The sequence below is a fragment of the Sus scrofa genome, chromosome 8, assembly GCF_000003025.6.
Source record: "Sus scrofa isolate TJ Tabasco breed Duroc chromosome 8, Sscrofa11.1, whole genome shotgun sequence".
NCBI classification, from domain to species: Eukaryota; Metazoa; Chordata; class Mammalia; order Artiodactyla; family Suidae; genus Sus; species Sus scrofa.
This window is the reverse complement of record NC_010450.4, coordinates 21,307,859-21,327,828: the sequence shown is the minus strand read 5'-3', so window position 1 is coordinate 21,327,828 and position 19,970 is coordinate 21,307,859.

Below are 19,970 nucleotides of genomic sequence, written 5' to 3'. Positions count from 1 at the left end.
CAATAAGTGGAGTGGTTGAATATTGGAAATACTGGACAAGGATTCCAAAGACACATGAAAGAACGGTGTGGGAGTGGCAGGTATAACTTTGCTGATTTCCCCAAAAGTGGTATCCTAGGGGGCCACAGGCAATGGCTGGTGTTCAGGTTATCATTTATAATGTTGGGGATTAACCTCAGGAGGCCACAGTCTTTGCACGGAATTGAATAAAGGCTGTAAAGTTGATTGAAAAGGGTTGAAGAAGAAAACAGTCATTATTAGAAATGAAAGTCCCCTTATGTCTTTTTTTTTTTTTTTTTTTTTTTTTTTTTTTTCCAGTTCTTGTTCTCGGGGAAGAGAAGTCATGGAGTTTGGAGGTAAGAGAGGCATTCTTTGTATGAAGAGTGACGATCTAGCTATCACCTGGCAAGAAGTTAAGGTTGAAAATGTGGGGATAGTTTATATGCCAGTATGAATCATCAAGAGGAAAATCTGCCTGGTACACACCGAGAGGACGAGCCATTAAACAGTCTTCCCAGGGATCAGGATGGGGGCGCTCTATCAGCGAGACTGAGAGTGGGAGCAATAGTTTAAGAAAATTCAGTGAGGAAGTTCTGTACCCCTTTGATGGGAGGTAAAGAGAGAGTGAGGAAAAACGTCATCGTAGGATACTGGATAATAAGGGGAGGTTTGGGCTAGAGTTGATGAAGAAGAAATATAACAAAGCATAAACAAAGAAGGAAGATGGAAGTAAGTAGGGGGGTCTTGAGGGATCTTGTTCTAGCTTCTTGCAAGGGTGGAAGCTGATTACAGATCCATCAGCTTGTTTAATGGGTCTTGGAAAAGCAGTCTGTTTCACACTGTTGTCTGGTTGTGGGGGCTCTCAGAGCCTTTGTTTTAAGTTTCCTGTTGTGGTGGATTTCCATTCAGAGTTAGATTTATATGTTTCTGCATGTGAAACACAAACCCAAAGTTGCAATCCTCATAGTTTACAAAAGCTTTGAAGTTTAGGAGACAGCATTAGGTCCCTTCCACTTGGACTCAATGTTGGTCTTTCTGTGGTGCCTTTTACAGAAAACTTGTTCTCCAAACTGAAGGTCCTTTAAGGGCTGTGTGGAATGTATGGAGAAAAGGCATAGCTGGCATACCAATGTTAAAGAGTGAGGCTATTTAATAAAACCTTGGCATTATTCAAGGATATCAAATTGGATAAAATTAGTTTTCTCCTAAGGTCCAGGAGGGCTTTTTTGTGATATTTTACAAGGGATTATCCACGTAGAAGGAGTGGGGTGAGGGACTCAAGTTTAACCAGAGCTAAAGGCAAGACTTTGGGCCAAAACAGGTTAAATCTCAGAGAGTCTGGATGGTCTGACTTTAACAGTGCTACCGGCCCCGTCTATTTTTTCATAGAATTGATTGTGGTAAGGACATTGCAGTTTTCTTTGTTTTTTGTTTTTGATTTTTGTTTTGCTTGGTTTTGTTTGTTGGCCATGCCCACAGCATGCCAAAGTTCCCAGGACAGGGATCAAACCCAAACTGCAGCTACGGCAATGCCAGGTCCTTAACCTGCTGAGCCACAAGGTAACTCCCTGTGGACACTGTATTTTTGTGAAAACGGAAATATTTGTTGAATATCCTCATCAGTGAAGTGCACGGTTATATTATAAGGAAAAAAGGAACTCCTTAAGTAGGGAATCGTATCTGTAGTAGTAGCAAGAACCTTCTTTCAAGGAAAAGCTTCTAGCCACTCTGAAAACAGGTGGACTAACTATGGATTAGGATATATTCAAACCCATGAGATGTGGGGAGCTGAATGAAATTCATTTGATAACAGGAAAAGGAATCTGGCTTTGATGCTTGTCTGACTTGATGCAAAATATTCTAATAATATATACCTAGCATGTAGTTAGACTATACCAAGAATACATAAAAATTATCAAATAAAAATATTCAGTAAGGATGGAATAGGTCCTAAACATATGTATATTAATAAAACTCTTTACACAAATGACATGAAGCCCCAATCAAAAATCACTGGCCTAGAATATACTAGATTCAAGTTAAAGGAACACATGAAAAGATGTTTCACATCACTAATTATTAGAAAAATGCTAATCAAAACTACAACGAGGCATCACCTCACACCAGTCAGAATGGCCATGATCAAAAAGTCTACAAAAAATAAAGGCTAGAGAGGGTGTGGAGAAAAGAGAACCCTCCTACACTGTTGGTGGGAATGTAAGCTGGTACAATCACTATGGAAAACAGTATGGAGATTCCTTAAAACATAAAATATAGAACTAATATATGATCCAGAAATCTCACTCCTGGGATATCTGGAGAAAACCATAATTTGAAAAGACCCATGCACCCCAAGTTCACTGCAGCACTATTTACAAAAGCTAAGACATGCAAGCAACCTAAATGTCCACCAACAGAGGAATGGATAAAGAAGATATATAGATATCTACTTAAATATCAGCCATAAAAAAATGAAATAATGCCATCATTTGCAGCAACATGGATGGATCTAGAGAGTATCATCCTAAACGTAAATCAGAGAAAGACAAATATCATATGATTTCAACTAACGAGTAAAATCTAATAAAAATGATACAAAATAATTTATTCACAAAATAGAAACAGCCTCAGGTATTTCAAACCTAACTTATGGGAAACTAACAAAGGAGAAATGTTGAGGATAGGGATTAAATTAGGAGGTTGAAATTAACATATATACACTGCCATATATAAAATAGGTAAGTAACAAGGACCTACTGTATAGCACAGAGAAATCTACTCAATACTTTGTAATACCATATATGGGAAGAGAAATCTGAAAAAGAATGGATATATGTATATGCATAACTGATTCACTTTGCTATACACCTGAAACTAACAGAACATTGTAAGTTAACTGTACTCCAAGAAATTTTTTTTTTTTTTTGTCTTTTTGCCATTTCTTGGGCCACTCCCATGGCATATGGATGTTCCCAGGCTAGGGGTCTAATCAGAGCTGTAAGCCACCAGCCTACACCAGAGCCATGGCAATGCAGGATCGGAGCTGCGTCTGCGACCTACACCACAGCTCAGGGCAACACCGGATCCTTAACGCACTGAGCAAGGCCAGGGATCAATCCTGCAACCTCATGGTTCCTAGTCGGATTCGTTAACCACTGAGCCACGACGGGAAATCCCAAGAAATTTTTTAAAAAAATGCCATTTCACATACTTCATATTTTCCAACACTCAAAGTACATTTTATCCGTTTTGCTTGTGGCAAATCTTGTTGTTTTTATATACCTCTGGATTTTATTTGTTAATATTTTGTTAAAAAATTTACATCTATATTAAGTCAGAGTGACCCATATGTGTGATATCTTGGGTCATGGTTTATTAAAGTCAAGATTAACCCATACTGCGGAACAAAAATTATATTTTTATATTAAAAAAAGAGACAGAATCAAATTAACATTTAAAAATAATAACTGGGAGTTCCTGTCATGACTCAGTGGTTAACCAACTGACCAGCACCCATGAGGATGTGGGTTCAATCCCTGGCCTTGCTCAGTGGGTTAAATATCTGGAGTTGCCATGAGCTGTGGTGTAGGTCACAGATGCAGCTCAGATCTGCCTGATTGCTGCGGCTGTGGCTGTGGCCGGCAGCTACAGCTCCGATTTGACCCCTAGCCTGGGAATCTCCATATGTCGTGGGTGCAGCCCTAAAAAGAAAAAAAGAAAAAAAAAAAGCAATAACTGAAACTAGGCTAAAACCACACTATTGTTTAATTTCACACAAAGCAGCATCAGAACTCATCAGCCAAAACATCAAGAGAAAGAAGTTACTGGTGAACTGACAGTTCACTAAAAACTTCGCACCATTTCTGTAACATGTGTATAAATAGCATTTACCCACATAACTTTAACCTAAGGAAGGCTACTTTTTCTCTTCTGATTTGATGGTGCTTCCAATTCAACTCATCAATAGTAACATACCGAAGAAATCTATTTTCCTATCTCTTTTCATAAGGTGAAATCAAATAATCTGTGATGCTCCAGAAGCCCGCTCCTCATTTATGATTTGATTTGAGGATGACAAAATAACAAAGGTTTTCAGGAGGTCTGAGCACTTAATTTAAGAGAATCATGGGTCACTGAGAAAAAAATATTTAAAGTGGCAGTAAAACATATTAAAAAGCAAGCTTAGGAGGTACGAAGTTGGCTAATTTTTTTAACTCTTTCAAAAGTGAGAGGGCACTGTTCTCTCATCTGAAGTTCTTCCAATAAGATATAGAAACTTTGCCTTCCAGGCAGATTACTCAGAAGATAAAGAAAAATATTTTTCTATCTCTCATTAAGAGTAGGCCAAAAATATCCAAGAAAATTTTGTCATTTAAACAGAACTAAATTTAGTTTTGCATCATATAATTTGATGCTAACTCTAAATCCATCACACCATGGACAGCACTGGCAAAGACAAATAAAATCCCTTTTCCCCAAACTTTCTACAACTCTCTATATGCATGCAGGTTTCATCTGAGACTCTCTTCTTTATCATTCTGGAATGATAGGTTGTTTTAAATTAGGACAGTGCTACTTTCTTTTTCCTTAACGAATCTTCATAGTTTGCAGAGAAAGTTTTTCCATTCTGTTCTATTGGGCCTAGGAGAGTCCTACTCACATGTATTGATTATAAATTTTAACCACAGTAACTTTGACTTCATAGAGAAAACTGAAAGGTGGATGATTGTGAACTGTTTGTCACACACCAGCACTTTGTAGCAGATTAGCAGAACTTTTGAATATGTATCTCAGAACTTCCTACAGCCACGTCTATCTTTCATAGCACAACTTTTCAATGTGACAACATGGCAAAACAATCATATTCATTAACAGAGGTATAATCACTTTCTGTAAGATATAAAAATGAGGCAAAAGTATATAAACTTAAAATTATGCTTAGTATTTAATATTCCAGTGTTCTCTTTTATTTAGAAATCATCCAGATATCTAATGAATCTCCATTAATTTATTTAAATTAGCTTATGTTTGGTATGAAATTACCCAAAGATCTTGGAAACTATCTTCAAGCTACATTTTTAAACACACCATTGTTGAAAGAAATTTGCAGAAAATGCTTTCATTTGGTTAAGTATAAACTTGATATTATATTTTGCAAATACAGTAGATATAATGCCAGCTTATTCAAGAATAAAGTTTCATAACTTTAGAGAGAACATAGCCAAGTAAAATAATACACGTTTATTTGTTTGTTTTGTTTCGTTTTTGTTTTTGTTTTAGTGCCACACCTAGGCAAATGGAGGCTCCCAAGTTAGGGGTCCAATCAGAGCCCAGCTGCCAGCCTGGGCCACCACCACAGCAATGCAGGATCCAAGCCACATCTGCAACCTACACCACAGCTCACGGCAATGCCAGATCCTTAATCCACTGAGCAAGGCCAGGGATTGAACCCGCAACCTCATGGTTCCTAGTCAGACTCATTTCCTCTATGCCACATCCTTATTTTTTTACTTACTTTTAGTAAATCACAAGACAACTATTTTTATTACATTAAATCATAGTTTAAAAGTCTTGTTTGTCAATGAGTTCCCTAAATTATGTGAAGCTAAATTCTTAAAACATGAGTTACTTTCTAAAGGAATATTTTTTCACATTGAAAGTACTGGAAATTTAATCCTCTGAATTGGGGGGTATTGGCATAATATTAAATTAATATAAACATTTATTTATCTCTAAGTCAATCAGAATAGAGTTCCCCTAAGAGATTACATAATCTAATTTGATAACCCCATACAGGGGTAAGAAAATACTACACAACTCATAGACTCATAAACATATATCCAGGCAAAGAGGACTATAACTCAAAAGAGATCCAGGAGGCTTACTGACTTACAATGTTTGCCATTTTAATCACTCCTAAGAGGACAAGCCCTCCATCAAAAGAATGGCACACTTGAGCCAGTGCTCCTTTTTACTGGGTTCCCAAATGAGAAACCTGGGGAGCAGATCTTTGGATTTGAGCAAATCCAAAGCTCAAAATCCAGCTGCCTAAAGTTAGCCAAGCAAAACCCAGATGAACTACAGCCAACAGAATCATGAGTTCGACATCACCGTGGGTGTAAACCACTCATACATTTGAGTTGTTTCTAATACTGGAGTATATACAATCAACTAATACACTACCTTGGTGACCTTGGGAAAGTTAGTTAAATGATTTAGTGCATGTAAAGTACTCTGAGCAAGTACCAGATAACATTCAACAACTGCTAAAATTACTGTTAGAAACTCACATATAATTTCATCGGATGGTAAAAAGAGGATAACATGTTAATAGTATTTTAAGCATGTTGAAATGTTTATATGTTTATAAAAATTATATTTTTGGAGTTCCCATCGTGGCTCAGTGGTTAATGAATCCACCTAGGAACCATGAGGTTGTGGGTTCAATCCCCGGCCTTGCTCAGTGGGTTAAGGATTCGGCATTGCCATGAGTTGTGGTGTAGGTTGCACACACAGCTCAAATCCCACATTGCTGTGGCTGTGGCGTAGGCCAGTGGCTACAGCTGGCGTTAGACTCCTAGCCTGGGAAGCTCCATATGCCATGGGTGCGGCCCTAGAAAAGACAAAAAAAAAAAAAAAGTTATATTTTATACAAAATTTTGCATGATATAAAGCATATGAACCATTCATACATTTACTCCATTTAGTGTTCGATTTCCTGGGAAAAAATTACTGTCTCTCTGGGTGATCTTGGATTCTTCCTTTTAAATGAAAATAAGAAACATACAATCTGTATTTTCTTCTTTTTATCTTGGTTGTTAGGAATATCAAAATCAAATATATTATTCACATATGATAATTAAAACATTCTGATATATATGATAGCTATTTTTTTCCTATTAGTGTTTTCTTAATTTTCAAGCACCTTGTTTTGTTACATTTATAATGTACTGAGATGTAGTTTAGCTGTAGTCCTTACTGGACATTTAAAGCTTAACTCCATATAAATGGCAGAGACAATCCATTTTAGATGAAAGTACTGGATTCTATTCTTGGCTCCATAAACATATTATCTTGCATCCTGAGACATATTGTTTAACTTTGCTGGGCTTCTTTCTTTACCTGTGAATTGATAATAACAATACCTTTTTATAACACACCAAAGCTTTTGAAACGATCAAATGTTATTATAAGCCTGAAAACACTCTGAAGTATATGATCATTCATCAAAATGTAAGGAATTATTAATTAACTTAAATTAGGATCAAAGATTTTTCCTTAAATGTTCCAATTCTATTTCCCTACAGTTATCTGTTTTTGATATAGTTCCAGAATTCTGTTTCCCAAAGAGACAATAATTTGTTTAATAATGCAGTCAGTAACCAAATTTTAATTACATCTTTTCTCAAGGTAATATAAAATTTCCCTGAGTCCCCAAACAATACAAAATGAATGGTAGTAATACCCTATAATCAATAGTTCCTTTTTAACAAGGTGAATAAATGTGAACATTCTAAATCCCAGAATACTATATCAGAATTTAATGTATATATTTATGTAGGTTTCAAATTGAAGGCAAGTCTAAGCCAGAAGGAAAGAATGAGATATTCTAATTACAGGTACCAGTCATCAGTAAATAGAGATGATTGCTTTAAAATACAACTATATGTAGAATAAAAATGCAGAATAATTTCAAAATCTATAATAGTGAAATATTAAGTTGATCAACCTAAATTTAACCTTACAAAATATTCCCATTTTCATGACTCTTTAAAATTCCTTTTTTTGTTTGTTTGTTCAGGGTTTTTTTTTTCTTTTTATGGAAGTTCCCAGGCTAGGGGTGAAATTGGAACTGCAGCTGCTGGCCTACACCTTAGCCACAGGAACGTGGGATCCAAGCCATGTCTGCAACTTACACCACAGCTCACCGCAACGCCAGATCCCCGACCCACTGAGTGAGGCCAGGGATCAAACCTGCCTCCTCATGGATACTAGTCGGATTTGTTTTCACTGAGCCACAATGGGACCGCCCTAAAATTTCTATATAATAAGGTTTACAAAAGCTGTGGTGTAGGTTGCAGATGCGGCTCGGATCCCGAGTTGCTATGGCTCTGGCGTAGGCCAGTGGCTACCGCTCCGATTTGACCCCTAGCCTGGGAACCTCCATATGCTGCGGGAGTGGCCCCAGAAAAGCCAAAAAGACAAAAAAAATAAAAAATAAAAAAAATAAAAAAATAAAATAAAAATAAAAAGTGAGAAGCAGCTCCTTTAGTTCTGCTAATTGTTATTGAGTACAAACACAAGCCCAGAATTGTCGATTAATATTTTAAGAAAGACAAAGAACAAGATTTTTATGTTAACCTTGTATAAAATGTTGACAACAAATCCAATTATTTTAAAATCACAAAGCAGCCCCAACAAATTAGTTACATAAAAAATTTTCAACGTCTGCCTTGTATCAACAGCAGGTTATTATGTTTTTCCTTTTTCTCAATGATCTACATTCTTTGATTAATAAGACCTGGCTCCACTGCACCCATCCTTTGTGGACAAAACCCTTAACTCCAGCCTCCAGCTGTATTAACCAACAAGCCAGCCCTGGATAGAAGGTATGCCCATCCTTTCATTTGTTTGTTTGTTTTTTTAGGGCCACACCCACGGCATAAGGAGGTTCCCAAGCTACCCTATGAAGGGTCCAATCAGCCTACGCCAGAGCCACAGCAACGCAGGATCCAAGCTGCATCTGGGACCTACATCACAGCTCACCACAACGCCAGATCCTTGACCCACTGAGCAAACCCAGGGATTGAACCCTCAACCTCCTGATTCCTAGCCAGATTTGTTTCCGCTGCGCCAGGACCGGAATGCCGGTATGCCCATTGTTGATCACGCACCTTTGTTCATGGGATAACTGGGAAGAAAAATTTTTTCAAAAAAGTATTAGCCGTCAATGTCACCTTTTGTTAAGAACAACACTTTTTGAATGTTTAATGGAGGGAAGCAAAGGTGTATGTGTTTTGAGATGGAGGAATATAGAAGGGTGAGGAAGACGTTCTATCCCTTATCCTATCCAGTTCCCAAGCCTGGCATTTAACAAAGAATAAGAACACGCTATTGGCCATCTTCACTAGTCACATGATCCCATTTGTGAAGGGCCTACCGAGCACTGACAGTGTGTGAGGTTTTCAGGGTGGAGAAATGATTAAAAGTCCCGAACTTTCTTTTCATAGCCTTTACCACCTATCTAGCAAAGGGACAGAAAACAGACCAATAATTTTAAAAATTATCTATTCACAGATCTTCCACAAGCCATGGGGTTAGTCCCAATACGCCCATCATAGGTTGAAAGTGATTTAGTCAAAAATGCATTTTATATAGTCAACCTACTAATTAAACATCATGGCTTAGCCAAGCTTACCTTGAAAGTGCTCGGAATACATATATTGGACTACAGATGGGGAAAATCATCTAACACAAAGCCTATTTTATAATAAAGTGTTGAACATCTCATCTAATTCATTGAATACTGGACTGAAAGTGGAAAACAAAATGGTTATATGGGTACAGAATGCCTGTGAGTGTATCAGTTGTTCATCCTTCTGATCACGTGGCTGACAAGGGTCTTACGATTCACAGCCATGCCCATCAAGAGGCTCTATACCATGTATCACTAGCCTGGGAAAAGATCAAAATTTGAAGTACGGTTTCTACTGAATACATGTAAAGTTTGCATCATTGCAAAGCCAAAAAAATTATAAGTGAAACCTCCTAAGTTTGAGACCATCTGTACTTAAGCTCTGAAAGCCACAAAGGTAAAATAGTGTTTTGTGAGACTATCTAATGGAGCACTCAGGGACCATGGAAACTAACACCTAATCTTGGACCTGGAGAATGCACAGGAGTTAGCAAGGCAAAGAGAATAAGATGCCTAGGCAGACAGAGCACATGCATGGGGAATATATTGTTTTAATTTTTCCCTAATATATATTCCCTCTCGCACACACATATATGTGCAAACAACTTCTCTGAAAGTTTTGAGAATCCCTTGGAAAAATAATGCCTCCTTACATCTAAACTAATTCCATTCGCCATTTGTTTTTGAAGAAATAGTAAAAGTATATATTGCATTACCAGTTTGGAGTTAACTTCATTAGAAAACTCATTCATAGTGGACTAAAACTTTAGTTTCCGTTTCTTTCAAGTGAACAGATAACACTACCTTCTACATAGTTTGACTTTTTTGTTGAAATACAGTGTTAATTGCTGCTGTATAGGAAAGGGATTCAGTGATATAAATATGTATTATCCTCTATAAGTTATATATATTAAGTATTATTTTCCTTTATGATTTATCTCAGGATATTGAATATAGTTCCCTGTGCTATACAAGTGGATCTTGTTGTTTATCCCTTGCATATGTAATAGTCTGCATCTACTAACCCCAAACTCTGAATCCATCCCTCTTCCAGCCCCCATCCACCTTGTCTGTGAGTCCGTTTATGTTTTGTAGACAGGTTCACTGAACTTTTATCATGATTTCACCTCAACTTAATTTGGCAATATCTCTTAGGCTACCTGACTCCATCAGGTATTTTCAAAGTATATTATCTTTGTTTCTCTCATATTTTATCAGGATTTAGAACATCCTAATGTGATGATCTCACTGGAGTCCTGCAACATGGCAGCTCTGAGTTAGTTTTATTACCTAATTCCAATTATAAAGTCAAGTGCTCAAAAATACATATGAAAATAAACATAAATGCTCATTAAATATTTTAACTTGTTTGGTGGAAACATGAGCATATTCAAGAATATCTTACTTAGCCATGATGAGTGTATCATCATGTTTTAGAAAACGGACTTAGAACATTGGTGAGTAAATTATAAGGCCAGTTAAGAGAGATTTTGTACATTATACTTTAAGTTAATCTGTTTAAGATATCCATGTCTCTCTTTTTTTGGCTAAGATTAATTTCATTCTGTTTTAATATGTTTCTAAGGTACATACAGATTAATTTTTATGATTCTTTTTATTTACTCTTTGACCATTTAACTAGTTACTAGTCCAGATAAAGCAGCATGAGGGATCTCCTATCATCCACTATCAGAAAAAAATCTTTTATTCTATTATTGTTGATTAAAACGAAGACAGAAGAAATGCTTTGGCATATCAGCTAATCTTAGGATCTTAGGATTTACACAAAGTTGCAACATTTAATGTGATAATCTAGCATTATATTTCAGCCCACAACTATGCTTTTAGCTAAAAACCTTTCAGCTTTAAGTTTCAATTATCTGTAAAACAATTCCAAACACAGTTCTCAAATTTATATGAGAAGCAGAATGAGATATAAGATAAAAACTCTCTGTGGGAGCTGTGTTGTGAAGGCCTGAATTCAGGCTGGCCAAGTAGAATCTCTCTGATATCTCTAATACAATGAGAATTAAAATGATCCTTGTGATAAGAACTATGGCCTAAGAGGAGAAAAGCTGGAACTAGGGTTGAATGTCCACCCTGTGTTTGAATTAGAAGAACAATATCCTTAGCCTATTCAAAATTAAATTTACTCAAAATTAAAATATCCATTATAATGATAATCTATGGATTTAAGTCCCTCTAAAATGTGAAAGAAAAAAGTTTAACTGTATTGTGATATGGGGAAGAAAAATGAAAAGTTTGGAGAAAAGGCCATATTAGCACAGGTATATTTAAAGGCAGAAGTAATGAGTTTCTGTTATATAGTTTAATGATATTTGTATTATGCAATAATGGATTTGGCCTTTATAATTAATAATAAAAAATAAAGTTCAGTGGGATTTAGCTCTGCCTTGGAACTAATACAGCTTAATTTCTTTCTATGATATTATTTTTTTCATAAAGCTAATATTTGATGTTCCCCAGGTTTGATTCTATTTTCTTATGCATGGGCCTCTTTCTAATGGGAAGAAACTTTTCAGGATTATGACACACTTGCTGTAGGTGAAAAGTCTGTTCACCAAAGAAAGTATTATGCTTCATAAAAATTCTTTTTTTTGACCAAGAAGATTTGACTCACATTAAATATGCACTGCAAATGATCTTTCCTGTCAGGTTTAGGCCTGAGAGAATATCTCATAAATGCCTAGAACAGAATTCTGTCCCTCAGCAGTGTCCAGTTAGAGCCAACAGAGCTAATATTTTTAAAGTGTTATAAAATACATTTGATATAAATCTGCCTATTATGTCCCTCCTCAGCATGATCAAACTGCTCTATTTTATTAGCATTATCCTTACCTTCAGCATGGCTGAATATTTATCTTCTCATGATGTTCTACCATTGGTGCCATGATGTAGGAAGAGTACGTATCATTTCTCAAATGTACAGATGCAAGTTCTACCCTTTGGACAACACCATAAATGAACAAGACCAGCCCAACCCTTTTACTGTCATTCAACCACACCTACCCAGATACTCATGTCCAAGTTCAAAAATTCAAATAACAATACACTGAAATAAGTTCTGAAAGATCTATACAGCCAGAGTCTGTTATAACACCCGGGTATAATCTCTTCCTTGGTGGGGGGGGGGGCTGGATTTGGACACGTTAGAGGAAAGAAATTTCAGAGGAAGGAACAAAACGTGCAAAGACTGAAGGATAATTACAATAGCAGAGGACATGCCAAAAGATGTCTCTAAACTTATTTATAATTTTTTTTTCATTTTACAGCCACACTGTCATGGCATATGGAAGTTCCCGGGCTAGGCGTCGAATCAAGCTGCAACTGCTGGCCTACACCACAGCCATAGAAACTCAGGATCTAAGCCAGATGGCATCTGCAACTTATGCTGCAGCTCATGGCAACGCTGGATTCTTAATCCACTGAGCAAGGACAGGGATGGAACCCACATCCTCGTGAATACTAGTCAGGTTCTCAACCCACTGAGACACGATGGGAACTCCCACATTGATACATTATATGGTAAATATTAAGAAAGTCAGAGTTCCCGTCGTGGTGCAGTGGTTAACGAATCTGAATAGGAACCATGAGGTTGCAGGTTCGGTCCCTGGACTTGTTCAGTGGGTTGACGATCCGGCGTTGCCGTGAGCTGTGGTGTAGGTTGCAGACGCGGCTCAGATCCCACGTTGCTGTGGCTCTGGCGTAGGCCGGCAGCTACAGCTCCAATTGGACCCCTAGCCTGGGAACCTCCATATGCCGCGGGAGCGGCCCAATAAATAGCAAAAAGACAAAAAAAAAAAAAAAAAAAGAAAGTTAGTTAATCCTGCTGACTAAATTTAAGGAAGGAAGACACATTTGTGATTTTTCTTCTTGCTCATGTCAGAGAGCCATTAGAATTTATCTCAAAATGATGACAGATTACATTAGATAGAAGTTGCCTACAAAGATACTCACTATAATGTATAAAGGGATACACTATAAAAAGTACAAGTATTCTAAAATATAAATACTATAATTGTTACAAATATATGAAATGTTTAATATCATTCATAACAAGAAGCATACAAATTCAAAGGCCTTTATGAACTCAAATGAGCCAAAATCTAAAATTCACTGCATGCTTCTGCTACAGAGGCAATTGGAAAATAGGTCCTCTTCTACATTGCTTCTGGGAGTGCAAAAGCATAATAACTTCTAGGGAGGGCAATCTAATGTCTATTAAGATTGCATATAAATTTACTTTTGATCCAACAATTCTGTTTCTGGGACATTATCCTATTTGTCTTCCGGCATGCATACAAAATACTATGTGCATACTGCTGCTCACAGGAGTAGTAGTTAAAATCAAAAAGGCTGGAAACAACCACATGCCCATTCATAAAGGACTAGGTTAAATAAACAGGTGTATCTACACAATGGCACACAATGAAACTGGGATGGTCTCTTCTACGGATGCAAAAATATTTCTAGGCGATATTCTGAATTTAAAAGGAAGAAAATAAAAAAGAATTACTGAAGATGAATAAAAACAAAGATAGAATAAGACTTTTCTATATGTTTCTTTTTCTACTGTTTGGATTTTAAATTGGTTGATTGTACTAAAAATGTCATTAATAAATGGATCAGACATAACCGAATCCAACAATACATTAAAAGGATTGTACATCATGATCAAGTGGGATTTATCCTAGGGATGCAAGGATTCTTCAACATCCACAAATTAATCACTGTGACATACCACATTAACAAACTGAAGAATAAAAACCATATGATCCTTTCAATAGAAACAGAAGAAACCTTACGACAAAAACCAACACCCATTTCTGATAAAAACCCTACAGAAAGTGGGCATAGAAGGAAACTACCTTAACGTAATAAAGGCCATACATGACAAACACACAGCTAATATCATTCTCAATGGTGAAAAGCTGAAAGAATTCCCAATGAGATCAGGAACAAGACAAGGATGTCCATTCTCGCCACTACTATTCAACATGGTTTTGGAAGCCCTAGCCATGGCAATCAGAGAAGAAAAAGAAATAAAAGGAATCCAAATTGGAAAGGAAGAAGTAAAACTATCACTGTTTGCAGATGACATGATACTACACCTAGAAAATCCTAACGATGCTACTAGAAAACTATTAGAGCTCATCCATGAATTTGGCAAAGTGGCAGGATACAAAATTAAGACACAGAAATCGACTGCATTTCTATATACTAAAAACAAAAGATCAGAAAGAGAAATTAGGGAAACAATCATCCCACTTACCATCATATCAAAAAGAATAAAATACTTAGGAATAAATGGATCAGCTATTTATCTATACAGAGATATAGATATGGATTTAGATATCACCTACAAAGGGCTAGTGTATCCCATGAATGTGACAATGAATACGACAGACAAGGCTCTGGATCTCAGGCTTATATTTGAGTCAGAAAATGTATGCTATATAAAAATGGTCTTTTAATCTTGATTTTTTTGCTACTGATTAGTATAATTCTGAATTCATGTAATATTTTATTCCAGAGCTCTCCTATTGAGCTGTTGCTCTAATTCTGAATGGAACCATGCATAACTGCGCACAACACAGTAAGACAATCACATGCAGAGACAGATGCTGTTAAAGCAATATTCTGAGAATTTTTTTTCAATAAAAGGGCTATAAAATTTCCCAGTGTTCTAATGAGGTTCAATAAAAATTTGTGGAAATTTAAAAAAGGAGATGATTATAAGCTATCAATGAAAAGGTTTTAAAAAACATATAATGAGAACGATAGGACACAACCACCAATTGAAAGCTCAAACTCTGGAGACAACTTCATCCATAGGTTTGATTTTAATGTCAGAAGCCTTGATGTAACTTTCCAAGCAGTTTTCCTGGACACAATTATCATACAGGACCCCACTCTCAGCACTGTTGGGGAGCAAATGCTATAAGGGGGAATGATCCGCATGAGGAAATATTGCGTTGATAGACTGTTCGGAGAAATCTTCAGAATACCTAATTAGCTGGAGAGACAATATTCTTGCTTGGCCTTTAAGGAAAAGGCAGAAAACATATGAATTGCTGTATCTGTATACTTTAATCAGGAAATATAACTTAAAATGAATATTGAAAAAATCATGTGTACAGAAAATCTGATTAGTAATAAAGTGGACAAATGAATAGGAATGTCACTCAAATAAAGACATTAAGATTTTACCAGTATTTTTTTTTTTTCGGTCTTTTTAGGGCTACACCCACAGCATATGGAGATTTCCAGGCTAGGGGTCCAACTGGAACTGTAGCCACTGGCCTACACCACAGCCACAGCAATGCCAGATCCGAGTCTCGTCTGCAAAGTACACCACAGCTCACGGCACCACCAGATCCCTGACCCACTGAGCAAGGCCAGGGATCAAACCTACATCCTCATGGATGATAGATGCTGAGCTATGACAGGAACTACTTTTACCAGTATTTTGGATGGTTCTCCTGGAATAGCTCACTCTCCTGATTATATATATTCTCCTGTTATAAAATCTATATAAATTGAATATCACTGTGTATTCTACATTTTTCTTTTCTTCAAGATTATATTTAAATATGCTTTAATGCATACAACTTGATTTGTTAGCTACAGCTGGTCTATTTTCAAAACCGTGTAGTATTTATTCTCTTATATAAATAAACCTCAGATTATTTCCTGCACTATCTAATAGATTAAAAAATACTATTTTTTACATATTTGTCCTGCTCTGAATGCTTATAAGAAAAGATTTGTATGCTTAGGAATAGAATAATAGGTCCTAGTTATACTTTATCTTCACTAATAATTGCCTTAACGTCTGCTTTTTTCTTATATGAATGCAGTCCCTCCAGCTTTATTTAGCGTTCACCTTATGAAGTTTATTTTATATGTCCAGCTAATAGAGCATTCTATAATGATACCAAACAGAGACAGATTGCTCGTCACCAACAGACCTATCCTTAAAGACAAATCAAAGGTAGAAGGAAATTAATCCCGGGTGTAACAAACAAATAGAGCAGGGAAAGAAGAGTTTGAGAACGAGTCAGTAGAGATGAATATTTACTACACAAAGTACTAACACTGATGTGTGGAATTAAAGTATATGTAGAATTTAAAAAGCATGAAAAATAATGAAATGCAAAATACAGAAAATATGATTGGAGTTAAATATATCTAATTCTTTAACATGGTCAGAGAGACGCAAAGAGAAATAATTTGTAATATGACAATGGTACATGTCTGAATTGCTGGGGTGGTACTCTACAGTATAACATTTTGTAATGGTGCAGATGTTATATATTTGCACGGTTCAATGCTGCTGGGAGCCATGGTGAGCACTTAAAATCTGATCTGAGTGTCAATTTTTAATTTTTTAAAAATTTTACCGAATTTAATATTGACCTGTGCAGTTAGTGCCTATCATACTGCAGAGCAAAGCCTTGGGTAATAATTTTAATAATACAGAAATAATTGAAATAACAGAATATAAATAACAGAGAAATTTTCTATGAAATTCTTCACATTGGTTGCATCTAAAGATTGTGTCTCTGAGCTCCAAATCCTAAATTCAGGGCATACATTCTTTGGCTCAAGATTAGGCAGAAACTTTCTGCAGTAAAATCATCCCGGCACTAGCAAGCTCATAAAATGTTTAGTTTCACCTTTTCTTTGATTCTGTATTCCACACCAGTTTCAGGGAGGCATTTTTAAATTACTTTCTTAATTACTCAGAATATTAGCTGTTTTGATCTGGAGGGACTTCTGGTCTCACTGCCATATCGAGCAGTGAAACACATGGGGCAATGGGTACTCTCTGACATTTCAACCAATTGTTTATTCTTAGAATAAAGACATTTTTGGTTTTATGACTAAGGTACCTTAACTAGTTGTACTATTTCAAAATAATATGATTCTGCATGATTACTACTAAAAGAAAAATACATTATTTAACAAAATTTAAATCTTATGTGTTTTTGTTTTTTGTTTTTTGTTTTTTGGTTTGCTTTTTAGGGCCACACCCAAGGCATATGGAAATTCCCAGGCTAGGGGACTACACCACAGCTATAGCAATTTGGGATCCGAGCAGAGGGTGTGTGCGACCTACACCACCGCTCAGGGTAATGCTGAATCCCCCACCCACTGAGCGAGGCCAACGATCAAACCTGCATCCTCATGGACACTAGTTTGGATTCGTTTCTACTGCACCACAACGGGAACTCCACGTTTCCCGTTTCTACTAAGTATATTGTGAGAATGAGGAGAGTACTTCTCAAAGGATGTCAAATAACCTATTTCTCAAGGCTGGGAAAATGTATAATGATGACAGTGAAGGTTTCTCCCCGCCAAAGGCAGACAGAAATAGAAAGTAAAGTAAGAAGCTCCGAGGTACCAAAGTGTAGCAGGGAAAAAGACCAGTTTAGTTAGCAGGGATATCGAGGGGGTTTTGATGTGGATTTTGTTATTTTGGGCTGCTTTGGTCTTTCCATGGACTTGTGCACTATTATTTAATTCCTTAAGGATTCCATTTTTAGATGACAGAAATAAAATGTGTACACTACATTAGTATATCAATCATAGGATACTCGATCAGAAGACAAGTCAGTCTTTCCAATGAGGATAGGCATTGGCCTCTGCCTACACTTTCAATAGTGGCTGCTGAAGAAAGATCCTATACATAACACAGGACTGCACACCAGGGGGACATTTTTCCACTATCCAGCTCCGTAGTCAAAGACAGACTTAGTTACCCTTCCTGGTCTCAGTTTCCTCCCAGGAGAAAAATATGGTCTTAACACTTAGCCTGGCTCCTTGCACACAGGAAGTATTAAAAATGTCAAAGTTTCTCTAATGGGAAGAATGTGGAATATGCAGTCTAATAGAATGGAACTTATTTCCCGGCTATTTGGTCTTGCCCAGATAGCTTTGGTTTCCTCAACAATAAATGGGAAAATGATAACTCCCTAATAGGTCTGTGGTAAGAGTTATGTGAAGTAGAATTTAAGTTTCTAGCTCTGTATTTCACACAGATGTTACTCCTTCTTCCTACTGTTTCTTTCCTTCTCTTACCTTCAAACTCTGTCTTCAATGACAAGATATGGAAAGCCAGAAAAGGACATTGCTGCCTTTGACCTGCCGACCATTCAGAACTAGGTGCAATGACTGGCGTTTGCACTGTGGGCTCCTCATTCTCACCAAGACACACGATGACCTACATCATGTGACAATCATTATACCTCAGCCTGAATGTGCTTCTGTTGTTTATTTATTACTGCACTGTGAATGGACTCTTTCTGAGTCTTCATTTATTCCAGGTCAACAGACTTGACTAGTTTGTGTGGAGTCTTTGGAAACAAACTGGTTGCATTTTCCTTTCTGATTATAGAACAAAGAAGACAAAAGGCTGGCAAAAGATGGAAGGGATTTTTCAATTCATAGTTTTCCAAGGTAGCTTATCTTGTTTTTACCTTCCAACTTCTAAGATACAGAATATCAGAAATCATGTGATAAGTAAAATTTCTCTTTGGAGTATTATTTTAAATAATATTAAAGTTAAAAAGTGATATTGTTTCTTTAACTGAGTCTTAACATTTTTCCAACAGTTTTAGATGTCATCCATTAACATTTTAGGGTCAGTTTATTTCTAATTCCCTAGAGTAATATATCTCCAAGCATATCTAAGTTTGCAATAAAAGCCAGTAAGAAAATCAATTTTAATACATAGTAATTTGATTTACAGCCAACTATTCAGAAATATATCTATTCAGCAAAGTGAGCTATGCTTCTATGTTTGAATATATAAGAACTTATCCAAACAGAAAAAAAGAAACACACATTTTTATCCTGTCATCTATTTTTAAAAATATCCTGAGACAAAGTGAATGAAGTTCTTATTCAAAGTTTAGAGATAAGGAATTGAATAAATGCTTACAAACAATAGGCAAAGTGAAGGAGTTAGTTTATTAAATATTCCAAATTAGAAAAGCACTATTTAGTCTAAGTTGTATGATTACTGCAAACTAGTTTGGTTTTTTAATTGTCTGGTTATCTAATACATTCCCCAGTCACACTGTGGAGGTATGCAATAATGACGTATCTCTGAGATCTGAAAGGCCTCTCAAGTTCACATTGTTTTCTGGAGAGAAAGCCTCCGAAATGTTTTCGCCTTCATCAATATAACCTTGACGAGCTAACAAAACGTCTTGCCCCAGAGATGGGTGCCTGAGCCAAAAAGCAAATAAGCATAGGACGAATGTGCAAGAACCATTCCACTCTTCATGTGTCTATGAATTTGACTCGAAGAATAGAATGGGTTAGGGTTAGGGTTAGGGTTAGTGATAATATATTGTACACTTCAAAATTTGTTGGGAGGGCAGATCTCATGCTAAGTGTTCTTTACACAATAATTTTTGAATTTTTTATTATTTAAAAAATTACTTTGGAGTTCACGTCGTGGCGCAGTGGTTAACGAATCCGACTAGGAACCATAAGGTTGCGGGTTTGATCCCTGGCCTCGTTC